The sequence below is a fragment of the Vigna umbellata genome, chromosome 3 (assembly GCF_029865625.1).
Source record: "Vigna umbellata cultivar VRB3 chromosome 3, Vumbellata_1.0, whole genome shotgun sequence".
In the NCBI taxonomy this organism is placed as follows: Eukaryota; Viridiplantae; Streptophyta; class Magnoliopsida; order Fabales; family Fabaceae; genus Vigna; species Vigna umbellata.
The window spans coordinates 2128817-2153565 of record NC_142167.1 but is presented as its reverse complement, the minus strand read 5'-3'; the positions used below and the strand labels follow the sequence as shown (position 1 = coordinate 2153565).

At 29.1% G+C, this 24749-nt stretch overlaps 1 pseudogene across 1 annotated transcript; it reads right to left on the bottom strand.

Annotated features, from left to right (window-relative positions):
- Window positions 1-4822: 4822 nt before the first annotated feature.
- Window positions 4823-23304, bottom strand: LOC124835554 (putative LRR receptor-like serine/threonine-protein kinase At1g07650; annotated as a pseudogene). The gene is made up of 24 exons (XR_015784666.1): window positions 22961-23304; window positions 22707-22878; window positions 12664-12735; window positions 12443-12511; window positions 12234-12305; window positions 12077-12148; window positions 11775-11846; window positions 11603-11674; window positions 11446-11517; window positions 11290-11364; window positions 11095-11181; window positions 10761-10832; window positions 10321-10383; window positions 8517-8582; window positions 8407-8439; window positions 8168-8208; window positions 7671-8062; window positions 7353-7548; window positions 7128-7265; window positions 6403-6521; window positions 6069-6279; window positions 5735-5972; window positions 5432-5582; window positions 4823-5216 (listed from the first exon to the last, which is right to left on the bottom strand). The product of XR_015784666.1 is annotated as a putative LRR receptor-like serine/threonine-protein kinase At1g07650 (transcript).
- Between the last annotated feature and the right edge of the window lie 1445 nt (window positions 23305-24749).

Below are 24749 nucleotides of genomic sequence, written 5' to 3'. Positions count from 1 at the left end.
ATGAATGTTGATGAAGTATGAAGGAGGCTTCACGTGCATACCTTGAAATGTGCGTCAAGTCAGAATTTTGTTTCAATTTATGATAATTTTTTCAGCAAGTTGCTAGTTATGATAATTTGATACCCGTTATGGTGTTTCTAGTTATAAAAGTCTTGTTTGTTGGTTAACAAAGTCAATGAAGTGAGAAATAAAACAAATGAAATAAAAAAAGAAGGTTAATGATAGAATTTATTATATATTCACTACAAGTTACAACGATGTTTCTCACGAAACTGGCTTCTTTTTCTATAGCAATATAAGATTGATTTTGTAGTGTTTCGTCATTTTTTTTTTATTTGGCTGGGTAAAGCTTAGTGGTGAACTTTAACTCGTGATCATGGATTAATTTAATAAGTTTGGTGTGGTAAAATTATGGCTTGAAACCGACCAGCATGATTATAGAAAAAATGACAAAAGAAATTAAATAGTCTTTTATAAACTTTCTTTTTGTACATTTGATTCTTTTATAAAAAAAATAATAATTTACTGTTCTGTATAGGTTCGAGATCTACAAAATATTTCTTCAAACTTTTTTTCGGAGTCAATTTAGATTATTCTGAATACTCTTAATTAAAAGGTACCCTTAAGTTAGAAAAATCATTAATTTACAATAAATATAAGGGTCTTACTCCTTCCACCACCACCACCATCACCATTTCTCCCTCCATCTCTCTTACCTTCTTTAAAAAAATTTTAATTACAAAAATAACTTTTTTTTAATTACAAAAATAACTTTTATTTTATTTTTAATCATATTTATTTACTTTGAATTCAAACTCTATTTTTTTATCCACTCACTTTTCACTTAGTCCCACCACCAACTCTCCTTCTCTTTCTTTTAGATTCCCACCCCCAACTCCACCACATCCATCTTCTCAAAAATAATAGATCAAAACATATAAATTACATTATTAAAATATCTTTAAAATTAATATAAAAAATAAACTAATAAAAATAATTGAAAAATAAACGTATAATCTTTAAACTGATGTGACATCCGTCAACCGATGTTTTAACATCTGTTTAAGGCAAAACGGATATCGACATTCGTTTTCCAATTATTTTAAAACAATATTGTAATAATAGAAAATTTTAAAAAATTAATACAATTTACAACATCAACTAATCCACACTTTGATAAGCAAAAGTTACGTGGATCGAACTGTCACACTAAAGAAATAGAAGACTTTTGGGAATGATTTGAGCATTAGTCTCTTTTGTATTCACAAAAGATGACAGTGTTTTTCATAATAAACATTGTTTTTATATTTAATAGTCTCATGTTGAACTCAAAATTTAAACTAGTCTGAGTACTCCTTTCACTTTGAAACATTTTTTATGGACAAAACTTTAATGGAACACTACAAAAAAGTGTTAATTAATGGATGTTATTTTTTTTTTCAATTTGCAGAAGTTTTATCTTCTGTAAATCGATTTTCGATATTTTTTAAACCCGTACGGTTAGAGTCGGTACAATCGATTTGTAAAAGTTTTTTACAATTCTTGGTATCAAAGTTATATTGTAAAAGTTTTTTTTTTGAGGATGTTAACCTCTTCTGTTAACAATTATTATTTTGTGAAGGTTTGAAATCGTTTATAATAGTTCATTTACATACATAATTTTTTAATTTAATAAAGTCTATTTTTTATAATAAAAAATAAATAAAATATAAAATTGTAAAGTACACAAAATCAATCAAAATTAACTTTATTTATAATTTTAAATTAAAATATATTTATTGACAATTATAATATAAATTCAAAAATACATAATTTAAGAAACATTAATATTGAAGTCTTGTATTTTAGAAAGAATTAATAGAAGGTGACACAAACTTATTGCAATATCTCATAATGCTCTCAGCTTAATACTCTTTCAAAGACCGGAAAAAATCATTGATATCACAAGAAACGACCAAAATTCATATTTCATGCATTTTTTGTTCATAATTTGCAGCACCCGTTATTGACTTCATTCTTAATCATAACTAATTTATCATATAAAAATTCTCATAATGTTCAGTATTTATTATCATATAAAAATTTCTCATGCTTATTATACCATTCATTGCTAGAACAAAAGGAGAAAAAAAAGATAGAAAATTTTTTCTTGAAAAAGTACCATTAATATAAACTAAAAACAAAATATCAACTTATTCAAAACAAAAATAATTATATAAGTGTTGTCGTCATCATCAAGCTTTGCAAGACCAAAATCAGTATCTTAGGATTTAGATCTTTGTCTAACAACACATTAGTAGCCTTTATGTCTCTGTGAACAACTTTTAATCTTGATTCTTCATGTAGAAAAGCCAAACCCACTTGCAAATTTAAATGCTTTAACTCTGTCAATAAAATAGAACTAAAGTTAGATACTTCATACATATTAAAAAAATATTGTGTTTTATTGGAATAAAATCTTTTATCCATTAAAAAAAATTATCCTACTAAATGAAAATAAATATTGCTTTTAGTGAATATGTTGTGTAAAATTGTTACGTTATCAGATAATTGAAAATCATATTTACTATGACTTTTAAAATAATTATCATCAAAATGAGAAAATTTATCATTGATAGAACATTATAAAAACGTTTTATATTGTTGTGCATATCCTATTTTCTTGTAAAATTTATTTGAAATCTAGGAGAAAAGAACAAAACAGCCACTTACATTTAACCATTTTATAGTTTGTCACTTTATTCTAGATAATTACCTTTTGCTAATGAATTTTTTTTCCTAATATGAAGTCTCCAAGCAAGTACAACAAGAATGACAAATATTATTGCAGAAACTGCTATCGCAATTGCAACCCCTACAGTCATGCCACCTGAATCTGTTAATGATAATTAGAAAAGAAGTTCGGATGAATTGCAAATGATACAGTTTTATGGTAGATATTTGTCTTTGCAATTTGAGAAAGTAGTTTCATTGTATCTTCGGCAATGAAAAGCAAAGTCAAGAAAATGACTTTGGAATATTAGTAGCTAGGAGTAATCGAAGAAGACCACGTAAGATGAAGCTACTGTTGTAGTCATCTATATATAGAGTGAGAATATAAAATAAAAAGGAAATATACAAAAAGTAGAATTGAACTTTGGGCTATTTAGTCGAAGAAAAATATATGAAATTATTGACTACATATACAAAGAAGAACTTTGGAAAAGGTCCATAAAAATGATAAAAGGGGTTATTTAAACCCTAAGAAATATTTGAATCTAATTGACATTCATAAAAATAAACAAAAAATTATAAATTAAAACTATTTTTTTACATAAATTAAGTTTTTTTAAAAGTATACATATTTATTTTTGAAGTGTTTGTTAAGAAAAATATCCAAACTGGTTCATAAAATGTCAAAGTCTACCATGTCGGCTAATTGTATTTGATTAGAATGGAAACGGAGAAAGTAAAACGATAACGAAGACTTTTCCAATAGCAAGAAATTACACTGAAGTTGGTTTGAGAGTTATGAACAATTATAGAATCAACCTTTAAACGAGCTTGGTGAAGAACTTACGTTTTTCAAGGATCACTTTAAGATTCTCACTGTAGACATCTTTTAACGTGTGATCGAAATCTTATATGTTAATGGTTGTGATGAGATAAATATCTACGTATTTTTAATGATGTTAAATAACTAATTATTTAAATTAAAAATATGAAAATAAAAAATAAGCGAGAAGAATAACTTAAATAGATATTAAATAGTTATAATATTAGTGAAATTAAGCTATGTGTTATGTGTTGCTTGTATGTATGGCAGTAGAGATATGGTTTGAACCTAGCTTTGACCAAAAAGTGGATTTTTATTTTTTCGCTGTATTGTATTGTATTTTATTTTATTTTATTTTATTTTTTTCTCTAATTTTTTGGGTTGGGCCGAAAAACCTAAAGCCCAAACAAAAGGCTCAAAAGAAATTTTAAACTACTTAACTTATTATACAATATCCAAAAAAAAACTTATACTATTAAACTCATAATATAAGATCCAAAATAAACATATTCTTGATGAGATGATAAGATTTGAGTCTTCCTTCCAAAGATAACTTTAACTCTTTTTTATCTACTTGGCTATAACGGGGAATATATACCATCATAAGTGGACAAAAAAATTACAACAAAGAAAATATTAGAGGAAGAGATGAACAAAAAATATACATAATAAAAATGAATCAAAGAGAATATTAGAAGGATTCTATTATTAATACATATTACATCGATTACTTTAAATTTGATTTAAATCAAAAAGTCTAAAAGGCTCTATTATTCTATTACATTGATTATTTTAAATTTAATTTATTACATTGAATATTGAATGAATAGATATAATATGATATTAGTTTATCAATGTAATATGTGTTATCAGTTCATTTAACAACTAACAAAATAGGTTACATAAAATTTTAAAATAATTTGTTTAGTATGACACTCCATCTTATACTTTTTTTTTTATATAGAAAAGCCAATATAATATAGATTATCTAAAATAATTTGGTACAAAAAGTACTTTAGATATAAACTCAATTCAATTCAGGAATTGAATAATATAATTACATACAGATGATTTTTCATTTGTGAATCCAATCAAAATCGGATCGAGTAACGGAATTATAAAAATCAAAACCAATGATAATAAACTAATTCAACGTAATACATACATACATAATATATATATATATATATATATATATAATATATATATATATATATATATATATATATATATATATATCATAGTTATGGTTTAGAAAATAGTGTGAAAGAAAAAAAAAACATCCTCCTAATTTCTTTTCTCCCAATAAGAAGAATCAATATGAAAGAGGATATAAATCTGCAGCTGATGAAGACGAAGCAGTCCATGGCCCATCTTTTGATGAACTATTTCCATGGGTTTCACTGCTATCAGTTTCTTCCATTTGAGAGTAATATTGTCTTATAACCTCTTGCTTCTTTTCATCCATTATTTCAGATGAATCTAAAATAAATTCTGGTATCACAGCTTTTCCTTCAAGCATGCTAAGTACTGATGACATGGTAGGTCTAAGGTTTGCAGTGGCATTTGTGCACAGAAGACCCACTTTTATCATCATCATAACCTCTTTTTCATTGAAATTTGATCCTAACCTTCCATCAATAAGCTCCATCAGATTCCCTTTCTCTTTCAACAAACGTGCCTGTCAAACAAAATCCAACATATCAAGCATGTGAAAATACAATAAAAGGAGAAAATTGAAATACAAAAAAGTTATTAAGGACACAAGTTGAATGTAACACAACATGTAAAATTATCATATCTAAAAGTTGAATTACATGCCAAGTAACACAACATAAATATAGTGTGCAAGGAATAATTTGATTGACACAAACAACTGTAGAAAATAGAAGTTACCCAATCTAAAAGATGCAATGCTTCTTGCTTGGGTCGAGGGATGGTATTATTCTTTCCAGTTACAATTTCCAAGGCAACCACTCCAAAACTATAGACATCTGCTTTATCAGTTAAATAACCATGCATTGCATATTCTGGTGCCATATATCCACTGCATAATTCAATTCCATATTCATATCAAATTTCTTAAATCAAATCATGTTTAAATTTTGTTATCTGAACTATCATAACAATTGTTGTTTGTTTTTTTTAAAAAAAAAAAATCATAAAAAATAACATTTTTAGAAACTGCAATCGACTTACTAAGTCCCAGCTATTCTTGTGCTTATGTGGGTATTATCCTCATCATCAAGCTTTGCAAGACCAAAATCAGATATCTTAGGGTTTAGATCTTTGTCTAACAACACATTAGTAGCCTTTATGTCTCTGTGAACAACTTTTAATCTTGATTCTTCATGTAGGAAAGCCAAACCTCTAGCTATACCAACACAAATCTTGTACCTGGTTGCCCAATCCAATCGCATACAACATTCTTCATTTCCTTCATACATCAATACCATTTAGTCATTTAAATATTAAAACTAAGTTACAGTAAATTAAGGAACCATATTTGATGATTATGAAAACAAATACTTACTAAATAAAGCATGTGCAAGGCTATTATTTTCCATATATTCGTATATTAGCAACAACTGATCTTCCTCAACACAACAACCGTAAAGTTTAACAAGACAAGGGTGTTGCAAAGCTGAAATCAACCCTATCTCATTTATAAACTCACGGTTCCCTTGCTTAGACTTTGATGAAAGCATCTTAACTGCTATTCTTGTGCCATCTGATAAAGTACCCTGCAATTACGAAATAGTTCAAAAATTTTGTAAGTTTTCTGTATTATGTAATATATTATTTATAAAATTGCAATAGATCAATCAGAGTAGTTATGAGAAGTTATGTAATATATTGAAGGGTACCTTGTAGACAGGACCAAAGCCTCCTTCCCCGATTTTATTAGAAATATCAAAGTTATTCGTTGCAACTTTGATTTTACGCATAGGAAATAATCCCATTTGCAAATTCAAATGCTTTAACTCTATAATAGAATAGAAATAAAATTAGATACCTTATACATCTCGAAAAAATGCTTTGTTTTATCAATATGTTGATAAAGATAAGTGTTATTTTTAGAGTTTGGTTGCCATACATTGTTATCAAATTATAAATCACTAATACTATAATTATTAAGGCAATGATTATAAAACTCATCACAAGTGTCACACATAAGAGGTTGAGATTGAAAGATAAAAAAAAAAACTATTTTATGCTATTAGTGTACAACTTTTTTTCTCTTATTTTAATCTCCAAAAATCATACCAAACTGGAATATTCGATGCAATTTTTTTAAAACAAATCACAACAAATTGTATTTAGTGAATATGCTGTATAAAATGTTTACATTTTAACCTAATTACGAATGATTTTTACTATAAAAATAGTTATCATTAAAAGAAGAGCTTACACTCAGTAGTTTATGATTTAAGATCATTATAAAAACAGTTTATACTGTTGTGCATATACTATTTTGGTGTAAAGATTTTAATGGAAATGAAATGTCAAAATCTATTTGAAATCTGAGATAAGAACAAAACTAACACATATTTCACCATTTATAGTTTGTAACTTTATTATAGATAATTACCTTTTGCTAATGAATTTCTTTTGCCAATATGAAGTCTCCAGGCAAGTACAACCAGTATGACTAATATTATTGCAGAAACTGCTATCCCAATTGCAACCCCTATAGCCATGCCACCTGAATCTGTTCTGGAACTGTTTACTAATAATTGCAGAAGAGCAATAGGTGTCATTTGATAGCTTAAATGGAAAATTGGAAGAAAAAAGTGACAGAGACAAAGTGGGTTACCACGAGTGACAGATATAGCTGATATAAGAGGCCCATATACTGATCTATATGGGATAGCAGTTGTTCCTTTTCCAGCCCAATAAAATCGAATCTCTAAAGAGTTATTACTAACAGTAGTTGAAATTCTTTTTGTGATGTTCTTCCCAACTCCTCCTGCTTCATTTGCAATATTGAAATCCTTCAATTCTAGCTTTCCCTGCAATAGTTTCATGAAAAACCTTAATGGATTTTGACTTCTGTAGTTCTTAATATACAGAGTCTGAACGTTGAATAATTCTACAAGTGAAGGCAAATGCACTAGAAATACTGCTATAGTACCTGAATGTAAACATCAAATATACGTCTTCCAAGACTGCTATATGTGTTATCATCAGTGAACATGATCTCTGCAAAATGCAGTGATACTGTGTACTCTCCATTTTCCAGACACATTCCGTAATAAGTCAAGGAAATGGGAGATACACGTGCTGTCTGATACAATGCGGAATCAGTCATAGAAAGCGTCTTTTGACTTTGCTGAATATAGTCTTCTTTATTATTACCACCCAAGAAATGACCGGTATTGCTAAATGCCCAGTTTTCTTTGAGCTTTATAGATGTTGCTGCCCCTGATCTTGCTGCCCCTGATGAATCCACGTCATCATCATATAGTATACCCTCACTGCTTGTCTCTTGTCCACCACCACAATTTATATGGAAATAGTCAAAGGCTGTTACAAGACAGACTTAGAAGAATATTTGAAAAAATGGTGTACTGAAACTTAGTATAATATTGTTTAACAGTAAGAAAGCTTGAAGAAAATACTGAAACTTACATCTTGTACAGTTTGCTGTTGTCAGACAAGTAACAGGTCCACTGTAGGAATATTAAGACCAGACCAAACACAAGTTAGCAAAAACATTGAACCACAACCTTAAGCCACTTCTTAGACTGATTTACGGAAAAAGAAATCAATATTTTTCTAAACCTGGACTGGATTTTAATCCAAACCAACTTTAATGGTGCTGCCTTACTCAGAAAATAGGAGTACATATATATATATATATAACTTACTTTTGGCTCATTGGGAAGCTTGCAAACAAGTTCCTGTGGCATAAAAGACATGATTAACACAATATCTTGATAAATTACAGACAAAAAGGATAAAATATCACAGTTCTTACACTCCTGCAATCTCTTGGCATGCCACGGTGGAGTTTTTATCGGTGAAGTTGTTGTATGAAAGATCTCTATAAATACATGTAAAGTGCAATTCAGAAACTAAGAAAAAACCAATGGGAGGTAAAATAATTAAAGTTGTTGCATAATTAATAAAAGATCTCTATAATAAATATTTTATTTTTGTAATTAAATTAATTTTTTTATAAAATGATTTTAATTAAATAATTTATAATTATAATTATTAAAAATTAAAAAAAATTATATTTCATTATAAATTAATTTTTGTTTACTATAATAAATTTATTTAAACAAATATTTATTATAAAAAAATTATTATAATTAATTTATTATAATGAAATAAAATAAGTTTATGCATAAATTTTCCATAAACAAAAATGCTTGAGATGACTCATAGAAACTATCACAAAATACTTTGCACGGGTGATGGTAGTCGCCAACAAAAATGTGAAAATATGTCTGACACCAAGGTAGTTGAAAAATATAATTCGTACCTTTAGAATATTATTTATTTACAATAAGAAATTCTTAGGTCCTAACTAACATTATCCATGAATTTTACCGATGAATCTTACTTATAAATAAATTATCTATGAATATTATCTACTAATAGGATCAATAGGTAATTTCTTATCCATCGAATTTGTAGGTAATTTAAGTTCGAATGAGAAGAAGAATGCAAATGAATGAAATAAGGAAAATAAATGTAGAAATAAGATATGTGTGGATGAAAATTTTGAGTGTGGATGAAAGAGACAAATGTGAGTGAAGAGATGAGTATGGATGAAATATGAGTAAGAAATTTATAAATGTGAATAAAAAAAATGAATGTAATAAGACATATATAAAAAAATTATGATTGAGGAGATTTATTATCTTTAAATTTGAATCTTTACATTAAAATTAATTTGCAGTCCATGTTCTGGAAAATATATATAGTTTTATAATACATAATTTAGTATAACGTTTGTTAAATCCATACTAAATTTTATTTTTTATGATTAGATATGCAAAAGTCAATGTTAACTTAAATAAATAAAATATTAAAAATAAATAAAATTAGTGTTTGTTAAGTAAACATTAATCTTAGTATATATATTTTATATTTAATGTCTGTTTAGCCAATATTTATTTAAATAAATAAAATTAGCATTTAATAAATCGATATTAATATTATTTATTTTTAATATTTTTTCATTTTTTTTATTATTGACATTTATTTTGTTAATATGGATTTAAATAAATATATTAAAAGTAAATAACTTTATTTATTTAGAATATTTATTTTATTATTTGTATAGTTAATACCTTCATATATTATATTGAATAAATGTACATATTATAAATAAATAAATTTAATGTTTACAAAACTGGCACACATATTATTTATTTATAATATTCATTAAATTATACTGATTCAAATATTTATTTAATAAAAAAATTATATATTTTTATTTGTTCTTTAAATTATTTTTTGTGTCATTTTACAATCAGCTATACCCTCACTAATAATATTATCAGTAATTTGATCATTCTAATATTCGAGAACTAAATTTATATTTTTTCATATGTATATAAATAAATATTTATATCAATGGGAACAAATGTATTCGCATTTAATCTGTGGTGTTGCGTACGGTTTAGAAGTACCCAAATATTTCATTATATATTTCCATTATTCTTTTTTATATAAAAAAAAAAGTAAGCTAATACACTATATGAGTAACAAAGAATGTTTAAACTGTTTAAATCTATAAAGCATAAAATAGGGTTTGAAATAAAACTCACATAGAATTAACTGCTGCTATCCACGCTGGTAGGGGCCCACTAAGTAGGTTTCCAGTGAAATATCTGAGAAATAATTACAAAAGAAAAGTAAACTCTGTAGTAGAAAAATGCTAAGCTAATAATTTCACCCTCTTTTCTTTTCTTCCTTTTCTTAAAACAAGAATAATATTTTCTTGAAAATTAAGAAATGGTGTTATTAAAATGCTGTTGCAAATGTCCAAACTGAAATTAGCTCCCTAGGTGCCGCTAACACGTATTATTGTAAAAATAATGTAAAATTTTTTAGACAGTATTGTAAAGAAAATAATGTAAAAATTTATTAGATTTAGAAAAGATAAAAGAATAAAAATCATCAGAAAAATATAACCATTACAAAAATATATTTAACAGTATATAATATAAGTTTTATCCACACCAAACAACAACTAAAATTAACTTACACGTTGCCCACTTTTGATAGGTTTTCAAAAGTCTCTGGAATCTCTCCCCTTAATTTGTTAAAGCTTAGGTCTCTGAAAGAAATATCACTCAAAACAAGTCAAGAAAATGATAATAAAATATTGATATATATTTGTTTAGTGAACATTAAGATATTTGACGAATATATTTAATCTGGCTAAAACATAGGTCAACTATTTATGAAGCTAACTTAGCTGAAATTACTTTGATAGACTATTTCAAATAAATAGCTAGGATTTTAGCATATAAATCAATACTAAATTACATTGAAGAGTTCACACTGGAAATAGATTGATTGCATGAATAAACACTCACAAGGTTTGCATATTATGATTGTCAATGTTTGTCATGCTTCCAAGATATGGAGGTAATTCGTCATTAATTTGGCAATTCCTTAGTATCCTACAAAACAATATCAATTTTGTGAATTTTGCAGCAAAAATAGATTAACACTACTGGGGAAAAAAAGAAAGAAAAGAGTAATAAAAGGCAATTAATTAACTCACTAACAGTGTTTTCAACTTTGTCATATTATTAATTTGTGGGAAAGTGGAATCTGATCCATTAATCAAATCAGTAATTCTCCTGCATTCAATATTTTGATGAAAATAAGAAAATGGTTTGACAATATTAAATCATGATTACTTTATGAAACATTGTACTTACAAATCATTTAAGTTTTGCAGAAATGAAATTTCAGAAGGAATTGGCCCACTTAAACCACTGCCTTGAATTTCTCTGTACAATAAATATACAATTCAACAAATATTAATTAAAATATGACAAAAATTACATTTTAATTCAAACATCAAAGTGTTCTTACAATATTTCAAGATTTGTCCATCTTTGAATAAAACTGGGTATCCTTCCAGAGAAGTTATTGTCATTAAGACGGCTGCATGTTAACAATGGAAATTGAAAATGAAATAAAATTCAAAGAAGCTAAAAAAGCAACAAAATTCAAATTAACCAATGGCAATAAAATGAAAAATTACAGCTCTCTCAATGATGTAAGCTTAGCCAAAGTTTCAGGAAGTTCTCCAGTGAAGTTGTTAGAAGTAAGATGCCTGTTGGAATAATATAAATGCATTAATGAATTTGTCAATAACATGGTTTTCGAGATAAATAAAAAACTTGGAAAAGATATTTGGATAACTACTTATTAATTTTTATCAAATATATCTTAACAGTTATATTTATTGTAATTTGTATATTAATTAACCATATAGACTTGTGTAGATTATACATAAAAACTACAAACATAATGAAATTTGTTTTTGGATAATGCATGGCTTACAATCTTTCAAGGTGAGAAAGGTTTCCAAGATCCGATGTAATATTTCCAGTGAATTGATTGAATTCAAGGACCCTATATTCAGTAGTAGTAAGTTATAATGAACAATAAAAATTCAAAAGTTGGAAATTAAGATACTCTTGGATAGCCAAAAGCTTACAAACTTTCGAGGGTTGTGATGTTTCCTATCTCTTTTGGGATAGCACCAGTGAGTCGATTTCCATAAAGAGAACTACCATGGAAATGGAAGATATGAATTAGGTAAATGTTTTCAGAAATAAATACAATATTTATAAATTATATATTAAAAAATACTAAAGAAAAAGTAGAACAACGAAGAAATGTAGAGAAGAGAAAATAAAGGAATACATATTGCGAAGTTTAGAGAAACCCCATGCAACAGGAAATGTGCCACTAAGATAATTGAGAGTGAGGTCACTGTCAAAATAAAGAAAATTAGAAAAAAGTAATTGTATAATATTGTAGTTGGTGACAAATGCATACAGAATTGAGAAAAACTAAGAAAAAGTAAGATAGGAGAGTGAATGAAGCAAATTTATTGTCATTAAAGGAAATCGAATGTTACATACATTTCTTCAAGGTGAGGTAGCCTTTTCAAATCAGGTGGGAGCGTGCCTGTAAGATTTTGTGATTTCAACAATCTGCCAATTATTCATGCAAAATAAAGAATGGAAATAATTAGAAAACATTTATGAAAAATATTTTTTTTTCATCATAATTATATAAACTATAATATATTTTTTTAAAAAATTTAAATAGTAATTTAATTTTTATAATTAAGTCTATGATTTATTTTGATTTTTATATATTTTTTATTTAATTAAGTCATAGTATTTTATTAAATAGAACTAATTTGATCTATTGTGTTATATTGACATTAATGACTTTTTAAGATGTCATATATCAAAATTTTATTGATTTTTTCTTTGAAATCTCTTTGATTTTTTTTATCCATACACTATCTTACAAAACAATATACAAGTTTAAAGCAACCTCTTGAAAATGGTAAATAATAGGAATAACTCGCATCAGTATATAAATAATCTTACACTAAAAAAATAAAAATCAGAGAAACTACTCTATATATTCACGTATAAGGTTTGATGGTTGAATAAATGAGGTTTTCAAATTTGTTCCAACTAGAGGTTATTTTGGGTTCCATGAATCATGAATAGTAATTTTGTCTCTGAAAATTGAACTCTTTGAAATATCGCTTGTTTCCCTTTCTTTACTTATGTGAAACATCAGACTTTCCACAAAGTGCGTTTGCTAACTTCCCTTTTGAGTTATATCATTAAAAAAATTAACCAAAAAACCCTTATACATTCATGTATATTATACAAATAAAGCTTATAAAACAAAAATTCAAGAACAGTGAAATTCATTTAAGATTCACAACTTCAAAATGGGGATAATACATGAACAAAATATTGTCACAACGCAACCAGTTCTGACACTCTATATGTTCCAAAAAGTTACATATTCCCTTTGAAAATTCCAGTATGACTTCATTGTAAAAGTGTAATTGTCACAATTCTAACAACCAACGTAAGTGTTTATTAGGTTTTTTTAACGTAACTAGACAAATTTAATTGCCTCATGCAAAATGTTAAAAAATTATGTAAATGTGCAAGTCGTTTCGGTGACATGTATCTTGCTTTAGATCTACAAGAGACAAGACAAAACAGTAAAAGGAACAACCCTTCCATCTCCATCATTTGAAGGATTATTAATCAAGGATGTCAAGAAGTGGGGTTCAACATTTCCGACAAGGAAACACATATCTTTCATCTCAACCACTGTTCAACCCTCTTCTAGTGTTTTCTCTTCACGTGATTCTTTAACAATGATCTCTTTATCCACTACCACTATTCAACCCTTTTCTAGTGTTTTTTCTTCAGGTGGTTCTTCAATAATGATCTCTTTATCCATTAGATATCAACAATGTATTTTTCAGCGACCATTTAAAAGAAGAGAGTTATATAGAGCAACCTCCCTTGTTTTTTGCATAGGAAGAGCCTTTTGGTTGGTTTTATTTCGTCTTCTATGTCGTCTTCATAAATCATTAACAATTTGGTGTCACTCGAGTGTAGAAGCAGATATTTTCACTGTCTTTATTAATTATATTAAGAATAAACTTAGTACATACGATTTGTATGTATCAACTTGAAGGAGAGTCTTAGATATATTATTTTTATCTTTTATCTTTAGTTAGTTTGTTACTATTCCATATTTGTATTTTGGACTTAGCATATTGATGAGGGCATTTTTATGCCCTCCTTTAACCTTTAATATTGAATTCTTAATTGGTTTTTGTACTTTAATAGAATATTTTAATTGAGTGTTATAATTGAGTTTGTTTAACATGAGACACAAAAACATGTTAAAAATAGCTTTTTAGTTGCATGAATGTTCTTTGGATATTTTGAGGTGTATTAGTGCAGGTATAGCTAAGTAGAGCTTATTAAGGTGTGAAAATAATTTGGTTAAAGTTTCATGACATCTTAAAGATAAATCCAATAATAGAAAATTATCAAATACCATAAGAAGTCAATCCAAACATATCATGAAAAAGTGAAGAAATTTGGTTAAGTAAAAAAGAAACAACATGCAACAAAAATTGGATCTTGCGATTTTCTCTATTTTTTCTACTTAAAAAGCTTTGATAATTGATAAATGTTTATAATTAAAGATAATTTAGGAAAAATATATCTTAAAATATTTTAGTTGATATTGTTAAATAATTACCTTATTTAACTATATAATAAATATCAAAAGATAATATTTGCCAAATTTTTTTTTAATCTAGCAAATATCTTCTCAGATATTTGTAGATCTCCACAACAATCAAATATGTCTTGAAGATATTGGATTATTTATAACATAATTGGAGGAAATTACATTATCATAAAGAAGATTACAACAATAGAAAAACATGAAACAAAGCTCAATCCAATTTTTATATAAAAAGACTTATGAACACACATTAGTGGAGCTTAGGAATCCTTTGGAGGTTCAAATTTTGTCCTCTCTCTTCTCTAATGTTCTTCACCCTCTCTTCTTTTTTTTTCATGTTATTTCATGGAGTGTTAAGCCTCTAGGTTGATTCTGATGTAATTTCTTAATTGGATTATGAGGTTAGATGAATAAATTGGATTGTTCTTTTTTATTCTTGTGATTTATTTTTATCTGTCTTTTGTTTCTTAATCAAGTAAAAGTAATGATTTTTACATTATGCAAGTTATCATGGTGTGAAATCTACATAACATACCAATCATGAGTCCAAGGGGTTTTATTTTTAATTGAGAATTTACTTTGATTAAAGTTAGAAACTTTCATGTAATTGAATGTGTTTTATCTAATAATTGAGAATGTATTTTGATTAGTGGTAAAAACTTTAACAAAAATTAATGAAGAATGTATTTTGGTTAATTAGCTTTTTACTTGATATAAGAGGTAAAAGAATAAACATGATTAGGCATAGTAATATTTAATTGAGAATGTACTTTGATTAAATTTACTATAATTAATCTACAAAGTTCTTGTTTTTAATTGAGAATGTACTTTGATTAAAAGTGACAATCCCAACAAATTAATTGAGAATTTACATGATTAATTAGAAAATCTAAGATAATAATTAATTAAACAATAATCTTTAGATAACCAATGATGAATCCTATTTTGAAAAAGTAGTGAAATCAACCTCTAATAGATACTGAAATACTAAGAGAGCGAGTATAAAACATAATTACAGGTATACATGTTATCCGGTGGGGATGGGGACGAAATATTTTTCTGGGATAGGTATGAGATAAATGAAATTAATCCTTTCCCACCCTTTTGCCATCCCTATTTATCAATTAGCATTACAAGAAAATCACATATTATCGAATGACCTAATTCTCCGGTAATAGAAAAAATCCATCAATTAATCGAGTTTACCAATGGACTATCGTCCCTCAAAAAATTTGTCGGTAAAGTTTATCGATAGATGGCGAAATTCATCCGTAATTATCAACAACCACAAATTTGTCGGTAAGTGTCCGTTGGTAAATACGTGATAAAATATGTGATTGAGTCGTTTTTTCTCCTCCTCTTCTTTCTCTTTTTTCCTTATTTTTTCATCTTCTTCCTCTTCTCTTCCTCCTTTTCTCCAAGTAAAGTCGTCGCCATTGTCACACCACCAATGACACCTTCAACTCATCATCCTCCTTTTCTTCTTCCTCCACCTTTTTCTTTAACTCTAGCAACCACCATTGCACCTTTCATCATCACATCACCAACACGCTTGTATGTTATCGTTAGGCCGACATCGCTTCACCACCAAGTTGCCAACGCGTTACCACCTAGCCACCAACACATGACCATTGAGTAGTCAATAAGTCACCTTCTCCTCCTCCACTCCACCTCTTACTCTTCTCCTCTTTCTGTTCTTATATTCTTGTTTTCTTCTTCTTCTCACTTATCTCTCTTACAAAAAGCTCTAATAATTGGATAAAAAATTTGTTGTCTAAATTACTAATAAACTTACAAACAAACAAAATACAGTCAGTAATTATAATGATAAGTTATCGATAAAAATATATATTAATAGGGTAAATTGCTACTAACCAAAGTTAGTAAATTAAATAGTGAAATCCCTAAAAAAATGTGTCCATATATTTGAGTTTATCAATGAATACATTGTTGTAAGTAATAATTTGTTAAAATTGTAATGTAATAAACTTTAAATTTATATTTTTTTATAAATGAAATTATTTATTAATTTAATATTTATAATTTATATTTTTAAGACTGTCAAGTTAAATAAATAAAAAATAATTATAATGGTAATCTAATCAAATTGGTTATCGTTTCAAGAAACTCAAAAGAAAACTAAATGATCTTGGTTACGCCTTCATAATCTTATGGACTACTTGTAATCGATTCTTGGACATAACCATACCCATATGCACATAGACGCATAAATCAATGAAAATGGCATAAAGAACGTACACACATGAGAACTTATAGGATGTGTGTAGATAACTTGTCTAGAACTCCTTCCGTAATAGAACAATAAAAGAGAGAAAAATAAAATAAGTTTTTCTTATAAATTGAAATTTAAAATAAAAATATTTATGCGAAAGAGTTTTTACAAATTAACTTATATATAATACGAAAAAGTTAGTTTATTTATCTTCCTCTGTTTTGCTTTTCTAGAAGTACTTCCAGAAAAATAAGAAGTTGAATATATAATTTAAAATAAAAAATAACTTTGGGACACACACGGGTAAAAAAAAGATTAGAAAACGCTATATAGGCTTCGGTTTTATAGAAACCGAAGTGTATAGACCTATATGCTTCGGCTGCCCCGACACCGATGCCTAAAGCCTGCTACTGCCTCGGTTCTAAGCTAAACCGAGGCGTAAAACTCTGCCTAGACCTGCTCCACCTGCCAGATGGGACTGCCCCGCCTTCTAGCTGTTCTGATGTACAACTACTGCTTCGGTTGTACTCAGTTATATATTCTCTCTGATACTGGGACCATGCTAGTGGCTCGTGGTATAGTTTATGAGACAACCACTATAGTGCATGGTGTACAACTTGCAGAAGATGAGGTCAAGGTCACGGTGGATGAAGTTGTCGTACCAGATGTTGTTCTTCTTGTGCCTACAGATGAGTTCTTCATTGTGGAAGAGGCATTTAAGTCCTTTGTCGCCTGGCCTAGACATTTGGTTGGTGATGTATCTGATCCCCCGGTAAACACTCGTACTATATACTTCTCAATTTTAATATTTACTTCTAATTGACGTTATAACATAAACATTTTTTCATGTAACAACAAATAGGTCAAGAGGGAAGTCCTACACTGAACAAGACTCATTTATCTGAGGATGACCCTCTTGGTACATTAGACGAGCTTGCTAAAATCATTTCAGATGCGCCAATGACCGTACACTGGGATTCTACTACATTTAGAAGAGAAGCTCAGATCCCATTATACTTGCATCAGCAAGATGTTAGGGAGCTTGCGTCGGGGAGAGAAGTTATTAATATTACACTCATTTAGCTATGGATGATGTAAGTTTATGAGAACTTTTTTATATAATTATTTTTTTTATCAAGTTACTTATGTCAGATTATTTCTTCATTTTAGGTATATGTTTGATGTTAGTAACAAGAAAGGGTTCAACGATGTATATGGGTTCATTGACCCCTCTATGACTCATGAAAGAAATAAATTTGATGATATCCAAACATACATCACCACCTTGGAATGGGGAAGGAGATATATTTTCTCCCTTATATACTTGGGTAAGTGAAGTTTGTTAACTTTAAAGTTTCATTTATTAATTTTGGTATATGACAATTAAGTTATTACCAATTTCAGGTGTCATTAGCAGCTACTTGTTATCTCCATACCGGAGAACACTACTATCTGGTTTTGTTCATTGCACAAGTCTCCTCCCAACCCTCTTAGACATATAGTAGATTGGTAAGAACCTCAATGTTTCAACTTTCTTTGCTATATAAATGTATGCTAAAGCAAATTTTTTTAATAGTTCCCTTGCAACACATATGACATTACCTGGGAGAACTACTGCTACAGCTAAAAAGCTTGCATGGGTTGTCCTTAAGGTTTGGTATTTTAGTCCATACTTTATTACATTTGGTTCCATTCAAATGATGTTACTTAACATTTTATAATTATGATGATATATTGTAGTGTAATAGACAAATGGGGTCATATGAATGTGTGATTACGGTAATTCTTACCATTATTTAAGCATCATTTTAATAGCAAAATGGACTCCTTTCTAGCTTGTAACTTGCTTAATCCTCTAATTTATCTTAGTTTTATGAATAATTGTGTTTTTGGGCTACTTTGATGTAATTTCATCTACAATCCCCTATTTTGTAGCTAATAATGTGCTTGGAAGAGTCTCCAACAATGTATAGAGCTGAACCAACCACAAGAAGCTAGCAGATCTACAGAAAAAGTGAAAATGATGCAGTGTTGAAAAGTCAGGTCGGGCCCTCCTGGTTCAGGGGGGCTGAGCGCCACCTGCACAGAAGCCAATTTCTGCGCGCCAGTCGCGCCCGGGCACCCCAGGAGGGGGGCCAGGAGCCACTTTCTGCAAGAAGCTTGCGCCCAGGCGCCCCAGGAGGGGGACCGGGCGCGACTTTTACTGATGTGGCAGATTTTAGCTTATTTAACTCAAAAACGCGAAGGGGTTTGGGTCTTTTGGTTATTTGGAGGTGCATCTCACTCAGAGGAGAGCTTGGAGGGCTGCTAGGGCTCGTGGGAACACTCCATTCTTCCTCTTGGGTTCTTCATCTTCTTCCATGGCCATTTTGTAAGCTTAAAGGCTCTCCATGGAAATGGAGAGCCAAACCCATCTTGTTGGGGATAGATGTAGCCTCTGAATTCTTGTGTATTTGTTGAATGATTTGATTATATATATGCCTTTTCTATCAATTGCTAGTATTCTTGTTTCCGATCTTAAAGCTTGCATGTAATAGGAATGTTCATGACTTGATTTTGGGGTTTCATGGATTATGGGGACGTAAGATGAAACCTTGAACTGAAACAAGAGTCTTTGTGGTCATTGATTCTAGGGATGGAAGATGATTCACATGTTGTCTTAAGATCCTAGCTCTTTAATGCGGGTTTGCTTGTTAGATTGCCCAAGGGATTGGAGTTTGATAAGGAAAACCTAGGCTCTTTCACCTAAGGGATTAGGGCTAGAGTGTTTTAGTGGATTGACTTTAGTAAATTGATAGAGAGGAGATGAAATTGGTTATACACAAGAGTGCATTGGTGAAAACTAACTTTAACAATGTCATTTCATACCATTTCTAGTCTTTTCCATTTCCAAGTATCTTCATTACCAAAAGTCCAACCTTGTAATTACTTGTGAATTTATCTTTTTGCACATATTCTTAAATGATGAGTTGTTCTTGAGTCTAGATGAGTTGTTAATCGCACAATTTTCTAGTATTACGAGTCTCTTGGGAAAACGATACCTGGTCTTACCACGGTTTATTACTTGAACGATTTGGTACACTTGCCAAAGAAAATCTTCATCAATGTGGTTATTACGTCATGTTTTGGATTATGACCATTATTCGTGCACATTACACCAGTGGATGGAAAACGGTAATATTTAGGTTTGAATTTTATTTTCTCTATAGTTAAGATTTCATATACACTAATTGAAATCATTGTGTTTTATGCAGAGATTTAATAGGACTGCTCCAATTCCAGAGAAGTCACTTCAACCTGTGAGGAAAACACTCGCTAAATATGTAATTCATTTATATAATAGTATGAGTAGATATTAGGATATAGTAAGTTCTAAGTTTATGTTTCTAAGTTGGTTTATGCTTTTCTACATTATTATTAGTTTAACTTTGTACATTGCATTGATTTATGCTTCAAACTTGATTTATGTTATACATTGGATTGATTTATGCTTCTAAGAAGTTGATTTATGATTACATTAAATGTATTTATGTTTTAATATAATTTTCATTCAAAATATACGCTTTAGGATTATTTTGGACTGTTCTGGCTGTAAAATTATACGCAGGTCTGTTTCTGTAGTTGGGAATGTTGCAGAAACAGACCTGTTCTTAAAAAAAAAAAGACAGGGAAATATGTCTCGGTTGTGGCAATAACTGAAGCATAAAAGCAACCTACGACATCGGTTTAGGACCCAACCGAAGCATAAAGTCAGGCAAAAAAAGAAAAAAAAAGGACCATACTGCCTCGGTTCAGGTCTCAACCGAGGTAGTATGTGCACATCTACTGCTTCGGTTCACAGGAAACTGAGGCATAAAGCCTTGTAAAAAATAATAAAAAAAAAAGAAGTACTGCATCGGTTGGGTATATATGAACCGAGACGAAATCCTTCAACTTTTTGCCTCGGTTCGTAACCGAGATATATAAGTCTGGACTTTTTGCCTCGCCTATATATGCCTCGGTTGAGGAACCATTGTCAAAGGTGGAAAACAACCACTGTCGTTATCCCTGACTGCACTAGTGACAACAGTACATTCCAATTTCCTTTTTCTTCCTAACAAAATACCTTTATCAGCTCATCATCCATGCTTTTTATTTTATTTCACTTCAACGTAATATGTTTCAACTCTACCTCTTATCATTTCTTCTCTATTCATTTTTATCCCCACACTTCTCTTCCTTCTACCAAATAATGACTTAACATTGATGTTGATATTAGAAACTAATACAAGTGTAAAAGTTGCATAAAGAAATCCAAAACATTACTAAATTTAACTTTTGCATAAATATTTGTCATAATTTCTTTTACATAATTTTCTTGTCCAAATTAGTTTAAGAAAACTATGTAAACCAATTTTTATTTACTATAAAAATATAATTTTATTTTTTGTTTTATAAATATTTTTATAAAACAATAACGAGCACATATAAGTCTTCTAACTTTTACGCTACATTTATCGTCCCACATTATATTTATAGAAAGCGAGTTGGGATGACACAAGACTTTTGAGTTAATATATTTGTGGGATCGACACGTATAAATTAGAAAAGGTGACAACAAAATTATAAAGTCTTTTGTAATTTAGTAATCCAAATTTGAGTATTTTACAAAACTAAGGATTCATTGCAAGTATAATAATTAAAAAAAAACTTAAAAGACTAATAATTTACTATTTATTATACAAATAAATAAACTACAAAATTTATATTGAAATAAATTATAAAATAAAATATAATAAAAAATGAATAAAAAATGTTTAATCATATCGAACATATACAAACAATATAAAACAATAATAAAAAAATTTAATATAAACTATGGAACAGATTATAATAGCTCACAATTTAGTCATACTGCACCTACCCACATTTTTTCCTATACTTCTACGTCTTTTTTGATTCCAAAACTATTTTGTACATTTAAAAGATTTTACAATTTATTTTTTTTAACGAATTTTGAAATTGGTTAAAAAAGAATTCATTGAAAAATTTTCCAAATTTTTAATAAATTTTAACATTTATTGAAACTTTCAAAAAAAAATTTTAACAGATTTTAAAATTTGTTAAAGAATTTTTTAAAAATTTCAATAAATTTTATAATTTATTGAAAAATTTTATTTTCTGAATATGAAGTTACATGAAGAAATGCGTGGAGATGCATAAAAAACCATTCCACTATATAATGTGGGGTTGCAGCCCAACTAGTATATCAATTTATCATAAGTAATTTTTACCATAAAGTATTGCAACTTTAGTTGATTAATGGGTCTTCACTAATTCCTGTTATCCATTGAGCACAAACACAGTTTTCTTCCTAATGAGCGTAAACGAAGATCAACAACGATTGAAGGACCACTTAGTGTCGAAAGAAAGAAACTCATTCACCTTATGAGTCTTACTCAGTTCACAAGATGAGCTTCTGAAGAGGGATTGAATTCAACTTTTTTTTTTAAAATAATATTTTTAATTTTTTATATGTGAGAAATTTTCAATATAACTAATTGCACAAACCAATTCAGATGTAAATAGGTCTAAAAGATCAAAGCTGGTGAAAAAGTCTCAAACTTTGACAGGAAAGGGAATAGCTTAAATAAAGAAACTTACATTGAAACAACATGGCAGAAGGTGTCATCGGGGATAGCGCAATTGCATCTGACAGTGTTGGCTTTCTCACCGACCGGAGTTACATTCCAGGGAGGTTTATTACTGCATGGATCTATATTTGTATCCCAGTTCTTGTTACCAAGGATGTTGCCTATATCTTTCAGAGCTTTCACTATAAATAACCAAATTTCAAAGGGCTATCACCAAATAACTTTCTACATATATATATATATATATACACACACATTTCGTACCTTCGTCTGGGTGAGTGATATTTTGTCCAAAAGCAAGGGATGTGAAGCATAGCAGAAGGAGTGAAAGGAAGAGAAATTGAGAAGGAGTGATCTTCTTCATGCTTATTCACTACAGAATTAGGAACATGGAGTATTTGTCTTCATGCTGATTCAGTACCAAATTGAGAATAGCTGAAAAGAAGTTCGGATGAGTTACAGATGATAAAGTTTCAAGGTAGATAAAACATGGAATATTTGTGTCGGCAATTTGAGAGAGAAAGTAGTTTCATTGTATTTTCTGGCATGAAAGTAAAGTGAAGCAAAATGACTTTGTATTATTTGTAGGAATAATGGAAGACCGCTTATGATGCACTCTTGTAGTCATATTTCATGTTGATGAGAAAAGAAAAGAGACAATTTAAAAATGAAAAATATACAAAAAAACAAAATTGAATATTTAGCTATTTAATAGAAGAAAAAAATAGATTTATCATTATGAGAGATCAAGCTAAGGTTTCAGATACTTTGGAAAGATCCAGAAAAAAAAAAGATCGAAAGGGAAAGAATTTAAATCCAAAAAAATTAATTTGAATATAATTTTAAATAAACTTCTTTATAGACATTTATAAAAATATAAACAATTATAAATTAAAACTATTTTGACATAAATTAAATTTATAAGAAATATACATATTATTTTTGAAGTCTTTGTTAAGAAAAATATCTATACTCATTCAGAAAGAGTCAAAGTCTACCTAGTCGTATTTTCCATGCAATTATTGGAGTGCATTTTTTTGATGTGCAATTATTGACATAAACCAAACTCGTGATTTTCTCACTAGAGTAATAAAAGACAAAAAAGCCTAGTAAAAATATGAGTTTTTAACGCGCCTATTATGTTTCGGTTGAATAAAACCGAAGCATAAACTGATACAGTGATATTTTTGAAATTTTTGCTAACGTGTATGCCGTGGTTCTATTTTAACCGCGACCATAAGTGGTATACGGTCTCGGTTGCCCTCATAACTGAAGCCATAAAGTCTGCAATAATTGACAATAAAAGACTTTTCACCTGCCAAATATCTGTGCAGGGGATTTGACTGTGGTTGTCCACAGAACCGAGGCCAAAAACCCCTGGCCCTATTGACATTCCCGCCTGCACTCTAACGTTTTAAATGACTGATTTTTGTGAAAGGGTATATGGCCTCAGTTGCTTGCAGAACCGAGGCCATAGACCCACTTCCTAATGTCTTTTCAGATTTCCTAACTTGGTAAAATAATTCAAATATATATATTTTATTGGTTTTTGACCGCGGTTGCTAGGGAACCGAGGTAATAAACCTCTTTTGCCGCAGTTGGGCGCGTAACCGAGGTAAAATGCCTAATCAAATTTTCAAAAATGCCATTTAAAATTAATTTTAAATATTTTTCTGGGGACTATAGACCACGATTGTCTGGAGCACAGAGGTAGTATCCCCCCTACTGCTTCGGTTCATTTAGAACCGAGGTAGTAGCCTTTGTCCAGGGTAAAAATTCGCGAAAGCGCGAACAGTTCTTCTTCTCCTGCGATTTCTCTCTCCAACTTCTTCTTCTACGCCACCGCGACCTTTCTTCCTTCTTCCTTACGCCACCTTGCACCGCCGTTGTCACTGTAGAAGGATTTTCTTCCTCATTTTTCATCATGTACGTTTGTATCCGATCAAATTTGGCTTTGGTTGTCGGAGTTTTTTCGTTTTTTTTTTTAGTTTATGGGTTTGTTTTATAAGTTTTTTCATTGATTCAGATTATGAAACTTACATTTTGTTGTATT